The following is an 18,664-nucleotide window of genomic DNA, read 5'->3' on the forward strand; positions in this document are numbered from 1 at the left end:
TAAATACATTCATCGACAGTAACTGAGTTGTAATGCAAGGTGCTAATCTATAATTGGGAGCAATTTAGTTGGTTCAGTGTCGTATCTAAGGATTAGGGATGCATATCCTTAGGATTTTGTCACTACCAATATCGATACTCCTTACCGATACCAATATTTATCGGTATCCTTATTGATATAACTTTATGTAATTTGGTGTTTTTTATTACCACAAGAGGGGGTAACACCAGGAGTGGGGCTTCGGGGGGGCTGGAAGGGCAACACACCCCTGGCCCGGGCCCCAGAGGGTTCTGGATAGGAGGTCGGACTTAAAGGAACCGGGCCTCTACCATGGCTCAGGTTAGCTAGAGAAGGCTGGCCCTCCCGTGATTTGAGCCCAGAGGCGCCCAGAGTATGGGCAGTCTGTCACCCATCATGCAGATTTATACAGAGGGTATATAAACCCATTTAGTGTGATGTATGCATACTCAATCAGGTGCATGCGCACGCAGGCTTGGTGCAAAACAACCGGAGGACTGCTTTAGGCGATGGTTCATGGGAGCGGACAGAGCGCTACCTCAGTCTAGATCCAGTAAAAAGTGACTATAAAAAGCTGTAAATGGACTGATATGCAGATGTGGGACAGTGAGGAGGAGACTTAATGTAGAGATGAAAACACATCTGTTGAAACTGATCAGAATACGCGGCATTATGGTTAAAGTGGGTGTCAAAATGATAGGGTCGCTATCCGTGGTGCTGAACTGCTTTCAGTTTGTGTTGTTTTATTAGTGACAATGCAGCCTAATGTTTTTGTTGTTCTCTTGTTTTGTTATACTTCATGTCCGTTTGATGGACTTCAAAATGACATAGTTGTTCCCCATGGTGGCAAAGCTTGTAAGCCCCACTGTTGTTGTAGAATGATGTTAACGTGAGCTTTATTATTTGGGTGTAAAGGTTCCGGTCATTTGCCCCGCCCCCGGCCCGGCTATGATTAGTTTCGCTACTGGGTAACACAAACAACACAACACCTGCCTTTTCAACCTTTAGTAGGTCAACTATTTTTGTAGTGCACAGTACTGCCAAACAAAGCAGCACACCATGCATACAGTGATGCTGATAAAGTGCATTTAAAGAATGCAATGCTTCAACAGGAGCTAAAGTGCTTCATAGAAATAAAACAAAATAGATTAAAAATGACAAAGAAATTATGAACAAATCCCTTGGCTTCAACACAACGGGCTGCAAATAAACATACATAAGTAAACAGAAAAAATGTAGGGGTGTTTCTTCTCTCGTATTTGGCCCTAAGAGTTTTTGTTTAGGAAAACCAAAATGTTTACTTTCTCTGTTGAAGAAGCCTGGACACAGAGGTACAGTGGGTATGGAAAATATTCAGACCCTTTTAATTTTTTCTCTCTTTGTTTCATTGCAGCCATTTGCTAAAATAAAACAAAAAGGTCATTTTATTTCCCATTAATGTACACGCAGCACCCCATTTTGACAGAAAAAAATCAGAAATGTAGATTTTTTTTTTTAATTTATATTGCTGTGACACTCATATTTAATTCACATGCTGTCCATTTCTTCTGATGGTTCTGCTTCTTCATTGGAGTCCAGCTGTGTTTAACTAAACTGATTGGACTTGATTAGGGAAGGCACACACCTGTCTATATAAGACCTTACAGCTCACAGTCCATGTCAGAGCAAATGAGAATCATGAGGTCGAAGGAACTGCCCAAGGAGCTCAGAGACAGAATTGTGGCAAGGCACAGATTTGGCCAAGGTTACAAAAAGAATTTCTGCAGCACTCAAGGTTCTTAAGAGCACAGTGGCCACCATATTCCTTACAGTAAATGGAAGAAGTTTGGGATGACCAGAACTCTTCCTAGACCTGGCCAGCCCAATTGAGCAATTGTGGGAGAAGAGCCAAAGTGAAAGAGGTATAGATATAAGATAGAGATATAGAAATATCACTGTGGCTGAGCTCCAGATATGCAGTAGGGAGACTGGAGAAAGTTCCACAAAGTCAACTAACACTGCAGCCCTCCACCAAGGAGAACCAGGGAGAGACATGAACAGAATGCTTGAAGCTGATTGGGCAAAGCACCTGTCCACCATGATTTGTTTTAGCCAATTACACAGTAACAAATGAGGACGTCGTCATCGGCATGCGCCTCAGAGACGCTACTACAACAACAACAACAAGAGTCTGCCGGTGAAAACTTTCTTTTGGGATAGTAATGCTGAGGTCATTATGTCAATGAGTGACTTTTGCCATTTTTGCAAACGAGTATGCGAGTTAAGAGCACGTTAACCATCTTCCTGTATCAACATCTTTCTATTTTTTTTTATTCGGAGCTATGCTAATAGTGGTAGCCCAGCTCTCTCCCTGCAACTGCGCATGCACCAGTTTTGCCTTGGCGCTCCTGCCTTCGTCACACCCGGATATCCCACCCTAAACCACAACACTGCCTCATGATTGGATCAAACCGCGTCAGTTTGGATTTGAAAGGCGAAGGCGAGAGCAGCACATGATAGATTCTGGTGTTTTTGAACACCAGGAAAATCCATCTTGCAGGCAAGGTACCTGGCAAATGCTTCATTAGATTGCTGGTCTTCCCTCAATTGGATGCAACTACTTTGGAACAAAAATTGCATTGAGCTGTGTTCTTAGTAAAGTGAGCCCACACCTTTGAACGCTTGGCTCTCACCGCACATGTTGACTCAAGACAAAGCTAGCAGAGGCTACGTCATCACCTGCTGTCGACAGCCCGTGTCATAATTACGCGACGGTTAGCGAGGTAAAAATACCGATAGCGATTTAAATTGTCCAGAATCCTCCTCCTGTACTGACCCAATTAGGAACCGGTACCAAAAAATACTGGTTCTCAGTATGCATCCCTACTATGCATACTTTGACAGGTCTAGCGTTGGGAATTAAACCCCCAACTCTATACCTGTCTCTTTCTTCATGAGACATAAATCCACCATATGATAATGCCCATCAAGTAAAGGCTACATTGAAAAACATTTCAGTTTAAATCTTTTACAACTAATATGGAATCTATTTCCTCTGGTCCCTTTACATTTATCAATTTAAAAATAACTTAAGTGCAGAATGAATGACAGTTTGACACAAATGATGTTTATTGATACAGGCAATGAAGGTAAGTGGACAGGTGAACCCAAATGATGGTGTGACGGATGATGTACACTGGTTGCACAGAGAAGACAACAAATTGACTCTCTTACAGACTCTAAAAAAGGACTTCCACTGTAATCACTTGTGACTTATGGGAAATCGTGATCATATTGGCAGGTATTAAGGTCAGGACGGTGGAGAAACACAGAAACAAAGGAGAGTAAAAGGAGGAAGAGAGAACAATATTAACAGAAGTAGCAACACAATAGAGAAAAATATTTAGATAATGGATGTTATATGATTAATGAAGATATCCGTCTGCTTCTCCGTGTCACAATGAACTCTCATTTGTAACAACAATACAATTAAAAGCACTATTTTAAATATAGTTACTATATTTTTTTTTTCTTTATGGTGTGAGTGCAATGAATAATGCTTATAAAGGGTTAATACCAGTATATTTTGGAGGATGTGCTTTTCTGTGACCTGTGCGCCCACGGCTTCACGGGTCGGCCCATTTTAATCAAGGCCCACCCAGGTGCTGTTCATCCAATAACAAGCCCATGGATAGCTTTGAGTGAAAGGCTTTCAGCCAATCATTGACTTAGATCCCACACGGACTCTTAAAAAAATCTTTGACTTTTAGATATCTATATATTTCAGATAGCTCTGGAAAAAAGGAGTCTGACAGGTGACTATCCATGATTGTCAAATGACAGCACAACGGGTCAGAGGACTATTAGCATCAGCAGCAAGATGGTAAATGGTAAATGGACTTGATTTTATATAGTGCTTTATCACCACACTGAAGCAGTCTCAAAGCGCTTTACATATCAGCTCATTCACCCATTCACTCTCACATTCACACACCAGTGGGACAGGACTGCCATGCAAGGCGCTAGTCGACCACTGGGAGCAACTTAGGGTTCAGTGTCTTGCCCAAGGACACTTCGACACATAGTCAGGTACTGGGATCGAACCCCCAACCTCTCGATCAGAAGACGACCCACTACCATCTGAGCCACGGTCGCCCGAGATGCTGTTCCGTTTTCCAGGAAATCCATTGCAAATACATTGAATTAAATCTTTCTTTTTACAATTTGTATGCAACCCTGCCCTCCATAACACTATACATGAATACATAATATTTACAAATTCAGAATAACTTTACTGTCTACCTTTTGTTTTGCAAAAAGCAGAAATATATTTCCCTTGCATGTGCAAAAATCTGGAAAAAGAGGTCATTCGAAAAACAAAGCACATACAGACAGGATGCATTGAAAACATATTTATTATGCTTATACATATATAAAAATAGACATTAGATTTTCACTATGCACTTATGTATCAAGATTAATTCATTATGTCTAACAAAGTCAGAAACATGAATAACTTGTCATGCAGTTTGTCTGTGCCTTTCATACATGGTGTCCTTGCCAGTGTTGTGCTAGTTACTGAAAAAAGTAACCAGTTAGCATTACTAGTTACTTCATTAACAAAGTAACTCAGTTACTATTTTGATACTTACATCAAAAACGAATGTGTTACTGGAAAAAGTAACTTTTGAGTTACTTAGAATTAAAGAAAGTATTATTTATTTTGGGTTATTTGTGTCTGTACAGCTTCATATTAGTGCGGTAATAAAATAATATTCCACTGTTGATCAACTGCTATAAAACAACCATAAATGATGTGCATATAAAGCACAAAACAGCTGCTCCAAAATTAAAACAGTAATTTTTCAGCCTGAGTACAGTAATGTAAAGTAAGCTGTGCATATCCCAGGTGCACATTCTGCTGTTGAAAATGCTTAAAAAATAAATATAGAAAAACTAATTCACAGCATTTTTCTCAGCTACACAATGCTAAACATATCAGGCTAATGAGCTGCTGTTAGCAGTGACTCAGCAGCAGCGACAGGCTGCATATGTACAACAACATACCGTGCAATAGTTTGGCTGGCCTGTCCCTGGATAACAGTCACAGTCCGTTAAAATCCAGCCGCAGCGTTAGCTTAGCTTCACTGATGCATCTTTTGGAGACAAAAATAATGCGCGTATTTCCACTCTGAGAAGCTCGTCCTGCTCTCGCATTTACTCGCCATGATTGGCGCACGTGATGTAAACAGAAACACGCTGACAATGGTTCTTCTTCTACTGTTTTACCGTGTTTGGCACGGCATCCCGCGAAAATATGTAGCGCCACTGTAAACAGGAAGTAATGGACAAACGCACCATATTGTAACGGTAACAGCGTTATTTCTTTAACAAAAATATTGCGTTACAGTACTAGTTACTGTCAAAAGTGACGTTGGGGCGGTAACGCGTTGGTCCTTGCATGTAGTCGCCACCATGGTTTGCTGTGCTGCATGCGGATGCTACAATCGCTCAGAAAAAGGAGTGAAAATGTATGGCTTCACAACCGAACCAGAGAGGAGAAAGAAATGTTAGCCAAAGTCAGCAGGAGCAATCTAAAAATAAATCAGGATTATAACAATTAAAAAAATATGTATTCAAACACTTCACACACACACACACATTTATTTAATTAATCAATTTTATTATAGCAAAATAAATTATGTTTAAAAGTATTTTCTTTAATTCCACATCGTTGGATGAAATGGCATTAAAAAAATTGAATCTTGTGGTTAACGCTGTGTTTTGCTAACTTTATCCAGTAACGTTAGCATATCCTAGCTTCATCTGTTATCTCCTAATGATCCCTTAATCTACTAGTTTTGTGGGGGAAATCCACTAACATGCTTTAATGCACACGTTCATGGGTTTAGATATGCTGATATTAATAATAATAATTTCCAATATGATTATTTAAACGTCTTACCGTTCAAAAGTGCATCACAAACTAATCCGCCCGAGCTTCATTGTGCTGCAATAGTCAACTGCTTCTGAGGAACGATTGTGAGGCTCCATGGACCGCCATTGTTGTAAAAAAAAAATGAACCACTGGAGTGAACGAAGTTGTCACAACTCTCTCTCTAAACGGCTTTGAGCCCACCTACAGGCCGCATCCACACCAAGAAGTCACTGTTCTCATGCTGCGTTCAATGACACTCAGAACTCTGGATTTATCATCTGGGGGTTTCCGAGTCGGAGCTCCTACACTGTAAACTCAAACTTCCTCTAAAAATAATTTGTTTGACGTCTCATAACAATGATGGCACATGTTGGTGGTAAAACAGTGATTAAAAGCATTTTATCGGTAAAAACTTTAAGATTATTCACTATGTTCACAAATTACATACCGCTGCTGTGGAACACAGTAATGCAGGCTTTTTGTTGCTGTTTGTAAGATTTTAATTTTATTTTTAATTGTTTTAAAGCCTTACATGAATCACTTTGAATGCCTTGTTGCTAAAATATGCTTCATAATGTGGCGTTGCTTTGTTGGGCCAATATTAAAATGCTATTCATTTTATCTGGCCCATCCAGTTAAATGGGGGCCCACCCACGATCAAAATCTCGGTGCCGCTAGTGGACCTGTGTACAACATGTTTTGAACTTTTTAAATTTTCAATTATATTATATTAAATTTTGCACAAAGCTTGGCCTAAAAAGGTAGCAAAATGCTTGAACAACTTTTATTTCTGATGAGGATTATTGTAACTGTCTGACAACTTCCATTCCTATCAATTTGGGGATTTATTTTCAGGGTGTGCTTTTGTTTTTCACTGTTAAGTCTAAGATATAATAGTTTTTATTTTAACAGTTATGAGTACAAAGAAGCTTTCATATTCATTATCAATTAAACCTTCACTCTGACTGTTGAGTATTTGTCAATGATGGAGAAAATCCTGTAACTTCATAGCACTAATGAAGGCGCCAGGCAGCAGTGAGGAATTAAGATTGATTTTATTACAAGAATTCGTTTAGTCTAAGCCGTGATCAATAGTAACTGTTTAGTACAAGGTTTTATTAGCCCCCTGGCCATTTGGTGTCTTGACCAGAAGATCATTATGTTTGCTGAACCCTTGTCCAATTATAACAAACTGTTTTGTTCCATTGGATTTAAAAAAATCAGAGCACATTTGTACATGTGAAAAAATAAATCTGTCTTAACTTTAAATGTTTTCATAGTAAAGATGAAGAACAATATTCACTGAAGTATGAGCACCATCATAATTAAAGCATCATGCCAAGTGACCTTTGTAAACAGTATTTATTAGTTACTTCTGTCTTCCCCCCGTTTATTAGCAGGGATATCAGAAATTTAGGTAAAATATGCTGTAAAAGTTTTTTTGTTTGTTTGTTTGTTTGTTTTTTACCTTAAGATATAATATTTGTGCTTGATTAATCCAAATAATTTATTTTCCAAAGGCTTGAAGAAGCCTGGCAACTTTATTTGCAGACCTCAAGCCTTATTCCTCAATGCTTATTCACAAAGCTGGGCCTGAAAAAAAAAAGACATAAGCACGCCTCTCTCCATGCAAATTGTGTGACTGATAGAAGCAGAATTTATGGGAAAATGTGTGCACTGGTAGGAAAACTTTAATTCTTATGCAAAAACATTTTAGATCCGTAGGAAATAATATGTGGCAAGTCTCTCAGTAAAGATTTAATGTCTCATTTGAAAAAAAAACAAAAAAAAAAAAAAAAACAGCAATTATATTTAGTGTTATAACTATACCTTGATTTGAGAATAGAGCATGCAATTTCAGACATAATATCACACATGCTCACATCTGCATGTATTTGTTGGACTGGTGCTGGGACAGGCAGGCCTTGCAGTCAATCACCACTTCCAACTCAAGATTGACTGGGGACACAACACACCACAAGTCTTAGTTGAAATATTTAAATTACAGCCATTTGAAGAACATCTCCAGATTGAAAGGTTTCATGAGTCAGACACGTCAGGGACTCTGCTCCATTTTTTTTTTTTTTTCATCTCCAGCAGACTGGACCATTGTAATGGTCTTCTAATAAAAATCCCTCAAAGGAGCATCAAACAGCTATAGCTGGTTCAGAACGCTGCAGCTCGTGTCTTAACCGAAACAAATAGATCAGAACACATCACTCCAGTTTTAAAATATTTACACTGGCTCCCAGTTAGCCTCAGAATAGACTTTAAAGTTCTGCTGCTGGTGTATAAATCTGTGAATGGGTTTGGTCCAGAATACATCAGTGAGATGTTAGTCAGATATGAACCCAACTGGTCTCTCAGATGTACACAGGTCAGATAGTAAACATGGTGATGCTGATTTAAGTTGTTATGCTGCAAAAAAAGTGGAAGTCAGCATCCACTGGGAAGATTTTTAAATCCAAATTAAAGGCACTATTTTTCTTAACTGACTACAACTGAAAGCGAGTTACATTGAACCAGTGTTAAACAAGCTTTTATTTATTTATTTTTTTTATTTTTTTTATATAAATGTAATAATTTTTAGGTGCATCAACTCATTCGATGATTTATGAAAAACCTGCACTAAATATATTTTTATTAAAACTATACTGATAATCAAATAATTTCCTTTAACAGTGTCTTTTTGTTGCTATTGGCAACATCTGGCTAGCTAACACAGACCAAGACATTTTAGTTGGTGTCTTCTCTCCATTTTCCAAAAATTTACAAGATTGGAATCTTCAACAGGAAATGAATGATGACATGAGGCTTAACGACATGGAACGTGACCGCTGCTTTACACAGACCTCATTCTTAATTATCCCTCCAAATAATGTTCATTCCCTATCTATATGATGAATGAGACAGACTCAATCATTACAGATTATTTCCACAATCAAAGTAACATCCATTTCATGGCCTAGCTAAAGGAGTTGACACCTTGCAGGTCTCAGTCAAATACCACCGCACCATGAATGTTTCAGTATTAGAGTTTTTGACCTGGTGATATTTAAAACACAAGAGATTCTCTGCAGTGAGTAAAAATATCCCTGGTGTACACACATTTATGAGTTTGAGACACATTCAATGTGCTGTTTGTCTCCTGTTCTTGCATGTACAGTGGGACACATATTGTATTTCTGCATTGGGTCATAACAAATTGTCAATATTATCAAGTTAACTAGTTGAACATGCAAACTCTATTTATAAAGTCTCATGTCAGAAAAGAAATATTTTCCCCCAACACTGAGGTTTGATAGACACACTTTAGCTGTATTGTAATCCAAGGCAGATTGAACCCTTATTTTTTCACGACTTAACCCAACTTTGCATTAACAATAAAGTACAACTCATTTGATTAGGAAGTCTTCTAATTAAATGTTCTGTTCTTAACCCAGAGCCCTGTCTTCTACTGCTTTACAATCAACATGTTCTGCAGTCATGAATCCCAAAGGTACCATACAATATACAGACGTGCTACTAATTCCATGATCTAAAGTGTAGATTTTTGCTACACTTTGCCCTCAGTGCCTGGTTGCACAAATTAACTTTTCCCTCAATGTGTTGTTGCAGGCTTTTCTCCAGTAATTAGGTGTGGTTGCAGAGCAGTCCAGTTGGAGAACCCACAGTGGACAATGAGCTATAAGGGATTAGAAAACGGACTTCCAGTGAAGAAGATGTTTGACATTTTAGGCTGGGTCCAGAGCAAATGCCAGACAATACATGCATGAACAGGTTTTTAAACATTTGCTTTTAAACAACTAATCTGTAAATTTGTACACCTTCATGAGAACATTATGTATGAAATATATCTTACTGGCATATTTTACACTCAAAACATTGGCTTTAACATGCCATGTGCAAAAAACTTAAAATAAAAAAATAACATACAATCTGCCTGTGGCTTTTAAACCAACTTTGACTTCAATGCAACCTGACTTTAGTGCAACAACCCAGGTTTCAGCGCACTTCTTTGTGCAGTTACAATGTCTCCTGCAGTGGAAAAGACTTTCCTGGTTAAATAAAGTTTAAAAAGGAGGAGGGCGTATTATGTTGAAAGACCCGAAATGCCCGATGAGACCAGGCACATAACTGATGATGTGTCCAGAGGCATCAGTAGATGTACAGAATGTACACAGTTTAGGATATTTTTTGTTAAGAAGCAGTAAAATGAGTTCCCAATAAAGGGGACAACAGTGCTTAAAGACACATTTTTTTCTTCCGTCGTTGCTAACTCCTCCTACACCGTTTGTTCAATTTTGATTTTCAAAAATTCAAAAAGTTCCCCTAGATTTTTGCTTGTGATTTTGACCATTCAACCTTTAACATGTTCAGTCCTACCTTCAAGCCATTTCAACTCATTTCAACCTTTTAATCCTCTGGGGCCTAAGGCGTTTTTTGCTGTTTTTTTCACTGCGTTTCATTTTACCAGGAAATATGACATACTGTATTAACACAGTGGATCTAAAACCAGTGTTTGGAATAACAGCGTTTAAAGTAACGGCGTTAGGTATCGGCGTTTGTTTTTCAGTAACAGGGTAATCTAACTAATTACTTTTTACGCCGTTACAACGTCGTTATCGTTACTGAACGTTAAATGCGGTGCATTACATGCATTCATTAAATAAAATGTGATCCGAAAGCATCCCTGGCTTCTTACTCAGCTGTTGTGAGGAGGTGGGTTAAAAACAAGGTGAGCGATTATGATTGGCTTAGGCTGCGTCATGTTTCATGGTAGCCAATCAGAGCCAGTGTTTTTACACATGTGCCAGCAAGAGGAGGCGGGTTAAAAACAAGGTGAGCGATTATGATTGGCTAAGGCGACGTGACAGCACCCGCGACACACTACAGATTGGATGAATCAGCAGAGATGGCGAGTGTGGAGCAGTCTGATTGCCATTTTTAAGGTGACGATACAAACACTTCTTTAAATTAATTGTGGTCAAAGGCAAGAATGTGTTTGTGAAGTGTTCATTATATCCAGGAGTGAAGACTTTGTCCACATCTGTTGTAAGCAACTCAAATTTAATGAAGCACCTCACGACACACGCATCTAAAAAATGTGAATTCTTTGACATAGAGCAACTTCTTTTTTTTAATAGTAACGCAAATAGTTACTTTTATTATAGAATAATTTAGTTACTAACGCAGTTAATTTTTTGAACAAGTAGTGAGTAACTATAACTAATTACTTTTTTAAAGTAACGTTCCCAACACTGTCTAAAACCACTATAAAAACTCAAATTCGAGTGGGAAATTGTTTTTTTTTTATTATAAAAGACTTTATTATAAACATTTTTAATGAATCATTTTTATTACTTATATAGCAAATCTAAACTATATATTTCAAAAACGTATATACAGATGAATCAAAGAAGACAGTTATAAATAGCTATTTACAGTGAAATGGAAGCAATGTCTCAGGCTATTTTGTATTTGTATTTACAAAAAAGTATGAATCATAAACACAGGGAAATAAAACAAAAAATGAATATACTAGACACTACACTAGACTCTAATCTCACTACACACTAACTAAACAGTCAAATCACAGTAATAATTGCCATTCTCTGAAATCTCTCAACTCACTCTCTCTTTCTCCGTCTCTGTTCGTTCGTCTCTCTTTGTTTACCTTTTGCCTGGCAACAAAATGGTCACTATATGTATTGGACGATGGGCTTCTTCTTCTCAACCAATAGGTAGAAGCTATAGTGTCATATTTCAGCGTTGTTGTTTTTTGCTCCATAGCACTTTTGCCTCATTTTAGAAGTGCTCCTCACCTGTCTTCATGCACGGAGCGTGCACTGAACGCGCAAGAAAATGTCACGGAAAAACATGCCCACATTTTCCCTCATATTTCACTCTTATTTGGCCTATCAACATAATTTAAAAACTGGTTTGTAATTTGAAATTTGTACTTTTGACATGGGTTGAAACAGCAATCCAAGGACGCTGAGCTTTGCCGTATTGGCTCTTTAAGACAATCATATGATCAGGATGCATTGGCACGCCCATAAGCCCCAGAGGGTTGAACCCATTTCAACTTTTTCAACCCATTGCAACTTTTTTCAACCTATTCAACCCATTTCAACCTTATTGTTAATATCAGCTATTTCTAGGTTAATGCTTAGCTAATGCTAGGTTAGTGCTAATTAGGGATGCGCATCTTAAACCGGTTTCGTTTGGGAACTGGTTCTTAGTCACACGATTCACTAACAACAACCCTTTACGATTCCCTAAACAATCCTTCCTGGGCTGCGCCACCACTGTAAATAAACGTACCCCACTCGCAAATTTGCTGCAGAGTAGAGATGAGCTTCTTGCTGCATTTCACAAAGAAGGACGTCAACTCGGGGATCGTGACTTGTAATTCCTGCAAGAGGGATCTGTATGCCAAAGGCGGTACCACAACCACAATGTTCAAACATTTGGCCACACAACACACCATTATACTCAAGCAATGCCGTGTGTTTGACACACTTAGCAGCATCAGCGCTAGCACTAGCACAGCAGGAAAAATTAAACAACTGGCTAACATTGTGTGATATTGTGCTAGGTTAATGCTAGGTTAATGCTATTACTAGGTTAATGTTAACGTTATGCTAATGATATGTTCATGCTATGCTCATGCTATCTAATGCAGTGCGATGCAGGCCAGCACCTGCATCTTCACTTCTATTTTCTTTTTTTTTTTTAAATGCAATATATGAAAAGAGATTTTTTTTTTTTAATTTTGAATTTTTTAATCTGAAGACTCAGTCCGATGTGCTTTAAGATGCATTTAGAATTATATAAGAAGAACCATTGTCCCTACAGACTCCACTGAAGCCATAATGAGTGAGAGCTACAAGATGTCCTTAGAGCAAAATCTCATCTTTGCATGTCTTTCTCCTGGCTTTCTATAGCTGGCATCCACACCCTCCACGCTAACCTCACAGCGACCTGACAGCACGGCAGCTTAAGGTGTCGCTCACGGCTCCCTCTGAGCGCGACTGCATGTGTTTTCTCAGCAGAGAAGTGAGCGCGGGATCGCTGCTCTGATCCTGTTGGCTTGAGATGAATCTGGAGCCTCACGCTACAGCTGGCGTCCTGGCAAGCTGAATACTGCCAAATGTGTGTGCGTGTGTTAAAGTGTGAGAGAGAGAGAGTAGATTTATATGCAGACGAGAAAAAGCCTCGACCACAGAACAACTGTGTGTGCATACTCTGTGTGTGTGCAAACTGTTTGCTCAAAAGACAAAAGCCGCCAACCTCCAGCTGCACCAAGGGATTTACTTCATTATAAATTATTCAGGGAATCAAACACTTAAGATTGCTGTCTGAAAGTAACTCCACAGTGCATCAAAGAGTAGAAAATTAACTGCCAGGATATTTTTCCCTCGCCTGAGAGTTAAAATGACAGATTGATTGTACAGTGATTTGCAATAACAATGTAAAGTTCATAATATAATAGATTCTGTTGATAACATGTTTATCTATATGAAAATGTGTTATTCAATAAATGACAATCTATTCCCTAACAGATTGTCAGGGAGTTTTCCTTATATCATTGGATTGTGATCCAAGTTCAAATGTATTGCATCATTTAGAGAAAAACATGCTTTTAGGTAACAGCTAGGATGATACATTTAATGCACAGTGACATCAATTACAATCTGGACCAATGCTTCAATTAAAACTATAACAAAACCCTGTAATTTTTACATTTTATTATAATGTTTTTTTTTTGTTTTTTTTTTAAAGGCAGAGCTCTTATTTTGCCTTTTTTGATTGATTAAAAGTATGTTTCCTTTTGCTTATATTTGTGTCATATGTCAAATTACAGTTTGGTTTGATTGCAGCCATTCAAAAATATGTTCAATAGTACCAAGGAGAATGATTGTGTAGTGGAATTTGCATGTCCTACTAATCCTAGTATGGGTTTGCTTATGTTACTTAGCATTCCCCTACCGTTGAGGTTCAAAGTGAATTCATGCTCGTTTTAATGTGGTGCGTTCAATGAAAGCCTTTCATGTCAACCCTGATATGGAATCGAGATGTTCAATTTGTACGAACTACAGTCATTCATGGCAGCAGACGATGCAGCAGCACTAACTCACTGTTCAACCACACCTTAATGTGAAAGGAAGACAATTAGGTAATCAGGAACACCTGTGGGGAAATGAGAGGAACTACCCACTCTCACACGCACATACTGTGTTAATATACACACAGGAATCCATCAGCAACTGACAAAAGATGAAAACAACAGAATAAACATTACTATAACATGACAAACATGGAAAAACAACCCCACTGAGGCTCGGACCAATGACCCACCGACTGTAAGGCCAGAAAAAGGCAAGACATGGCAAGAATTAAGCAAACTGAATATTGATGAATTAACAAAAAACATAATTTAACTGACTAAACCAAAAAAACCACAAGACTAAAAACAATGTAGTATACTAAAGATATTGTGATAATTTCAATAAAAAATGAATACAAAACAAATTCCAACTATCATGAAAAACATGAAATACAAACACAAAAGCAACTCATTGACCCTAAACCCTATAGGTTCCCAAAGTGGGGTATGGGTACCTCCAGGGATACGCACATTTCCATAGGGGGTACTTGAATGAAAATTAAAAAAAAAATGAAAAGTGCAATATAAATAGAGCAGCAGTCAGGAGCCTCCATGCATTGCCACAAATTACACATTGGTTTCTGTAAGACTAACCTCTAGTGATGACAAAAAAACAATCTCATCAAAAATGTGTAAATATGATGAGATGATGTCTGGCTTACTTTGTGCTCTTGCCAAACATGCTATTAACATTTTGAGGTCCTTCGCAACCATATACTTGTGTAAAAGTACATTTTCAGCTTTCACAAACATGAAAACAAAATACAAAAAAAGAATAACGACTTAAAGCAGAACTAAGCAACTTGCTCTTAGCGCTCCCCCTAAAGGTCCCTTTTGGTTATGACACTGTCATAAACACTCTGCAACCCCTGCCGCCTGCCCCACCCCACAGCTACATCTGCACCTTTGCTCTCCCAAGACGGTAGCAACCGATCAATGAAAAATCCTAATACAAGAGTGACATTAAGGGTGCTTTCATACATATAGTCCCATGTGACCATGTGAACAGTATGAGGAAGAGAGACAAGTAAAATAAATGAATGATGTGGAGGTAATATGGAAGGGAGTATGGAAATGTGTGTGATGTGTTTAAGTGCTGACAAAGTGGCTCTGAAAATAGATGGATAGATAGATGAATGGATATTTGTGTGTGTGCTGCCTGATGGACCGCTGGGTTGTGAGTGTGTGTGCGTGCCTGTTGCCGCGACGGCAGTGTGTGTGATTGCTGTGTGTTGCTGCTGAGCTGTCACTGCATTGAGTTACTCCGTTCCTCGAACAAAGGTCTTCTCTGCTTTTTTTTGCTGGCTCCGCCATGATATAAGTTTGAGAAAAGTGCTTATGTAGACAATCGTGTGCAGCCACGGGGCTGGTCATTATCTAGCATTTGTTTGTATTGGGCTGCCGTAAAGCAGTACGTCTTGCCACCGGGTCGGAGGCAGGAAAGTTGCAAGTGCTGTTTTCTGCCAGAGACAACAGGGAGAGATGAAAGACCCCCAATCACCTCATAAACACTTGTATTACCCTCACAGGGACTACGAGAAGGATTTATTAAGGTGAAAAAGTTACTTAGTTCTGCTTTAAGATGCTCTCAAATTAAGCCAAACATCCTCTCAACCTCACCCTTCTCATTAAGGTTGTAGTGAGTTGTCTTTCACAGTTTCAGGCTGATGAAAAAGAGACATTTTTTCTTCACAGAAGATGCCAGTAGGCTGGGTCATTAAATAAATCGAGTGACAATTTAAAATAAATATGTTTTATTGTGTTGTTACGGATTTGTTAAATTATTATTATATATTATTCCTCAACAGGAAACAAATTTCCCTGTAGGGCAACATTGTATATGACATTACATTATTATAGGTGTGCAGGAGTAGGGGGTACATGTCTTCAGGTTAAATGTCTGTACGAGTACGAGACTGTGAAAAGTTTGGGAACCACTATCTTAAACCATGACAGTTGATTGTTATAATGTATTTTGTGTTGTTTTCACATTTGTGCAATTATTAGGTGTATTTGGCAACACTGTACCAACAAAGTAGTAATCCCAGCATTTGAAACAGCTTATTGGTGTCAGCAATTCAATGTACAGACTTTACATTTTTATCTGAAATCCAAAATCAAGAAATACAGCTTCACGAAGAGTGAATAGATTTTTCTTTTCTTTTTTATCTAGCCTTGACCAGGACATGTTACAGACAGGAAATAAGCTCTCTTGGGTGGTTCAGTCTTAAATCATCTCTCAAAACAACAGCTGCATTGAACTGGAAACCACAATGCACTGGTGCAATTATGACCAAACAAGTCCCAAGTGTGGCACAGAGGTCCAACACAGTCCTAACACAAGCTGACATACACACATTAATACTTCACACCCACTCCAGCATATGAAGCTACTAATACACACGCACACGAACGCTTGCATGAATGAGCATTCAAATAATGCTAATCAATGCAAAGCCCTTGATGTAGAAGAGCAGATGGCCTGAGGATGTGCTGCACTGGGCCGACAGGTTCCTTCTTCTTCTACCTTATTTCGACATATTTCATTTTTTTCCACCCCATCACTTAATTCTGTTTTTTTTCTTTTTTGTTCCACTCCACGTGTTTTTCTCCACACTCCTCTTTATTTCTTTTTTTTTTTTCTTTTTTAGTTCTCTGCCAATATTTTCCTTCTTTAATCTCTCTATTTCATCCTCTTTCATCACTGTGCCATTTCACTTCACTGTTTCTTACTTCATTCCACAGAGTTTGATATGAATAATCAACAGCATGCGTGGAGCAACTGCAATGCTGCTTTTCCTCTGAAGTAGTAAACAGTTAAAAAAAAAAAAAAAAATGTCTAAAGTCTTGAGGGCACCACTTTGTAAATCCAAACTATAAACCATTAAAAAAAAATAAGGAAAGAAAAAAAGGTTAACGCAACAGAAGTGGGTAAAGTATTAACTGCTAGTGTGGATGAAAATAAACCCCTACATTGACATATAAAGCATTCAAAATAAAACCTGATGAAAATTGAAAAAAGTTACAGCTTCCATTCAAATGTATGAATTTAAATATAGATACAAAAAAACAAACTTGAAATTCCCTTGCTGCTATACCTTGCTGCTATAAAATGTAGGGGTCTCTTGAATATCCTCTTTTGGTAAACACAAGTAATTGATGTCCTTTTTATCCGTATCTTTGATTCAAATTGAATGACCAGAGTTCACCAGTAAAGGACAATTACAAGCTTACTTAAAGGATGCATTACACAATTTGGACCATCTTATGCAGCTGCTGTCGGATCATTCCAAAACACTCAGTGCCTTCTCTCGGAGCCAATTGAGCATCATCCACAGTTATGATGCAATAGCTCACAATAACAACTAAATGTTAGATCATAGAAATAAAATTCACAAAGTTATGGCGTGAGAATCCACATGCCGCCTCATAGGTAATGTCTTTCCATCCTAAATAGCCTTCCATCTTGGATTGATTAGTTAGGCAGTGAAACCATCTTACTTAATGGAAACATTTTCAGGCCCATAATTGAGAAACAAACCCTCAGAGTTACATAGACCTGTAATATGTAGCTGGATTTTCTCTTATCAATATTTAGGGATAAATGCAATCCAAATGGGTTGGGATCCCATATGGGGTCGTTTGGAGTTTAAATGGGGTTGCCTGAAATTTCTGAGAAATGTAAATACGATTTTGAAATGTTGTAATCAGTGTTCTTTTTTTTTATTATAACGACACACAATCTTAAACAACTGTATCTCTATACTTTCATTTTGAGACTGTAGTTAAAATGGAGTAAAAAACCAAAAAATCTATGAGCTCAAACATGATCAAAAACTAATTCTAGAAAAATACGGGGCTAACTTAGAAAAATGCTAGAAATAGTAGAAAAATACTTTGGGGTTGCCAGAAATTCTTGATAATAAAATGGGGTCATCCAAAAAAACAATGTTTCTTTCCACTTATTACCAAAATGAGTTCTTTAAAATGTGTGTCATCACTCATTCACTCTATCATTATGCTAAAAGTTGTTTTGATAGTTTTCTAAGCAAAATGTTGTAGTCGGACAAACTTGCATTCAGAAATAAAAAAAAATGGTATACTTGAGTCAAAAAAGTTTGAGAATCACTGTCCTATTCAAAAGGGTCATAGGATGTCATTCACAGTATATCCTATTTCAGTCCACTTCAGACAAAATATTAGCAGTTGTACTGATTTAGTCTTTTTCTTTTCTTGTAAATACGCTAATGTCTTATGAGACAGGAAATTATTTTATTTGTTCATTTATTCATTCATTCATAGATGTACACATTAACAAAGTCAGCAATTCTCATGCAGCATTCCTTTCTTCCTGTTTTTTTTTTGCTGCAGCGACAGTGTTGATGTAGGCCTGGATTATGGATGATAATTATTCATATTTTTTAGGAATTTGATACTCTTTTGTCTATTCCTCCAAGGCAACATATGCTGCTCTGTAGGGTTTTTACGTGTTTGTGATTGATCAGTTTGGAAAACCCTGAGTTAATCTGCCAAGTTCATAACCAAGTTCAGCCCCC

This window comes from Gouania willdenowi, chromosome 7 (assembly GCF_900634775.1).
Source record: "Gouania willdenowi chromosome 7, fGouWil2.1, whole genome shotgun sequence".
NCBI lineage: Eukaryota > Metazoa > Chordata > Actinopteri > Blenniiformes > Gobiesocidae > Gouania > Gouania willdenowi.